This window comes from Scyliorhinus torazame, chromosome 4, assembly GCF_047496885.1.
Source record: "Scyliorhinus torazame isolate Kashiwa2021f chromosome 4, sScyTor2.1, whole genome shotgun sequence".
Lineage (NCBI taxonomy): Eukaryota > Metazoa > Chordata > Chondrichthyes > Carcharhiniformes > Scyliorhinidae > Scyliorhinus > Scyliorhinus torazame.
In genome coordinates, this window is record NC_092710.1 from 305,248,395 (window position 1) to 305,250,894 (window position 2,500).

Sequence of the window (2,500 nt, forward strand, 5' to 3'; positions counted from 1 at the left end):
GAATAGGCGAGAAGACGGTGGTGCAGATGCCTACGGCCATACTAGTCTGAAAACGCCCGATCTCGTCTGATCTCGGAAGCTAAGCAGACTCAGGCCTGGTTAGTACTTGGATGGGAGACCGCCTGGGAATACCAGGTGCAGTAGGCTTTTGCGGCCAGCAGAGACTGCTCACGCCAAGCACTCTCCACACCAGAGGCAGGCCAACCTTTTGCTGCTCTCTGCGTCCTCGCCATTCCTCCCAACACTTGCCTGCGGGCTCAACTCAGGCAGGCGGCTTGGTCGGGCCATTCAGCTGCTGCAGCTTTGCCGGGCCTTTGCAACGCAGCACGGTTGTGTGCCTTGGCGTGCTGCACTTTGATGGGCACGCCAGCTGGCCCGTGTGGCCGCAAGCCAGTGTGTCGGCAGGACGTTCTCTCTCCTAGCCTGAAGGCGCCGCATGAATGCAAGTTGTGGCATTGGGGCTGGTGTGGAAAGCGAAGGAAGAGAGAGCTGGCTTGCATTGCCTGCCTGACCCTTGTGCTGGCTGTGCTGAGAGAAGTGCGCAGCGTTGCAATGTGGAAAGGCAGCAGCGTGCAGGCGGCAGGCTGGTGTGAGGTGGGCGGGGCTTGCAGTTTTCCTTGGGGAGGTGGAGAAGAAAAAAGAGAGCTAGGTGGGGACGGCATGAAGGGGAGCGAGTATCAGGCATATAGGCTAGAATTAGCAGGAGAAGGAGAGAAAGAGTAGGAGAAGTAGAAGTAGAAGTAGAAAAAGAGAGAGAAAAAATTGAAAACAACCGGAAAGAAGAAGTGGCGAGGGTGCTAGGGTGGCCAGCTTGAATAGGCGAGAAGACGGTGCTGCAGCTGCCTACGGCCATACTAGTCTGAAAACGCCCGATCTCGTCTGATCTCGGAAGCTAAACAGACTCAGGCCTGGTTAGTACTTGGATGGGAGACCGCCTGGGAATACCAGGTGCAGTAGGCTTTTGCGGCCAGCAGTGACTGCTCACGCCAAGCACTCTCCACACCAGAGGCAGGCCAACCTTTTGCTGCTCTCTGCGTCCTCGCCATTCCTCCCAACACTTGCCTGCGGGCTCAACTCAGGCAGGCGGCTTGGTCGGGCCATTCAGCTGCTGCAGCTTTGCCGGGCCTTTGCAACGCAGCACGGTTGTGTGCCTTGGCGTGCTGCACTTTGATGGGCACGCCAGCTGGCCCGTGTGGCCGCAAGCCAGTGTGTCGGCAGGACGTTCTCTCTCCTAGCCTGAAGGCGCCGCATGAATGCAAGTTGTGGCATTGGGGCTGGTGTGGAAAGCGAAGGAAGAGAGAGCTGGCTTGCATTGCCTGCCTGACCCTTGTGCTGGCTGTGCTGAGAGAAGTGCGCAGCGTTGCAATGTGGAAAGGCAGCAGCGTGCAGGCGGCAGGCTGGTGTGAGGTGGGCGGGGCTTGCAGTTTTCATTGGGGAGGTGGAGAAGAAAAAAGAGAGCCAAGTGGGGACGGCATGAAGGGGAGCGAGTATCAGGCATATAGGCTAGAATTAGCAGGTGAAGGAGAGAAAGAGGAGGAGAAGTAGAAGTAGAAGTAGAAAAAGAGAGAGAAAAAATTGAAAACAACCGGAAAGAAGAAGTGGCGAGGTTGCTAGGGTGGCCAGCTTGAATAGGCGAGAAGACGGTGGTGCAGATGCCTACGGCCATACTAGTCTGAAAACGCCCGATCTCGTCTGATCTCGGAAGCTAAGCAGACTCAGGCCTGGTTAGTACTTGGATGGGAGACCGCCTGGGAATACCAGGTGCAGTAGGCTTTTGCGGCCAGCAGAGACTGCTCACGCCAAGCACTCTCCACACCAGAGGCAGGCCAACCTTTTGCTGCTCTCTGCGTCCTCGCCATTCCTCCCAACACTTGCCTGCGGGCTCAACTCAGGCAGGCGGCTTGGTCGGGCCATTCAGCTGCTGCAGCTTTGCCGGGCCTTTGCAACGCAGCACGGTTGTGTGCCTTGGCGTGCTGCACTTTGATGGGCACGCCAGCTGGCCCGTGTGGCCGCAAGCCAGTGTGTCGGCAGGACGTTCTCTCTCCTAGCCTGAAGGCGCCGCATGAATGCAAGTTGTGGCATTGGGGCTGGTGTGGAAAGCGAAGGAAGAGAGAGCTGGCTTGCATTGCCTGCCTGACCCTTGTGCTGGCTGTGCTGAGAGAAGTGCGCAGCGTTGCAATGTGGAAAGGCAGCAGCGTGCAGGCGGCAGGCTGGTGTGAGGTGGGCGGGGCTTGCAGTTTTCCTTGGGGAGGTGGAGAAGAAAAAAGAGAGCCAAGTGGGGACGGCATGAAGGGGAGCGAGTATCAGGCATATAGGCTAGAATTAGCAGGTGAAGGAGAGAAAGAGGAGGAGAAGTAGAAGTAGAAGTAGAAAAAGAGAGAGAAAAAATTGAAAACAACCGGAAAGAAGAAGTGGCGAGGGTGCTAGGGTGGCCAGCTTGAATAGGCGAGAAGACGGTGCTGCAGATGCCTACGGCCATACTAGTCTGAAAACGCCCGAT

General features: G+C 57.0%; 4 non-coding genes across 4 annotated transcripts in view; all 4 read left to right on the forward strand.

Moving 5' to 3' along the window:
- The first annotated feature begins 28 nt into the window (after positions 1-28).
- Positions 29-147, forward strand: LOC140412800 (5S ribosomal RNA). The gene has a single exon (XR_011941986.1). It is a non-coding gene; the product is annotated as a 5S ribosomal RNA (ribosomal RNA).
- A 694-nt stretch (positions 148-841) lies between these two features.
- Positions 842-960, forward strand: LOC140413327 (5S ribosomal RNA). The gene has a single exon (XR_011942499.1). It is a non-coding gene; the product is annotated as a 5S ribosomal RNA (ribosomal RNA).
- Positions 961-1,654: 694 nt separating this feature from the next.
- Positions 1,655-1,773, forward strand: LOC140412801 (5S ribosomal RNA). Its single transcript, XR_011941987.1, has one exon. It is a non-coding gene; the product is annotated as a 5S ribosomal RNA (ribosomal RNA).
- A 694-nt stretch (positions 1,774-2,467) lies between these two features.
- The window catches only part of LOC140412803 (5S ribosomal RNA), a 119-nt gene continuing 86 nt past the window's right edge, over positions 2,468-2,500 (forward strand). The window contains exon 1 of the ribosomal RNA XR_011941989.1: positions 2,468-2,500. This exon is cut by the window's right edge and continues 86 nt beyond it. This is a non-coding gene — a ribosomal RNA (5S ribosomal RNA).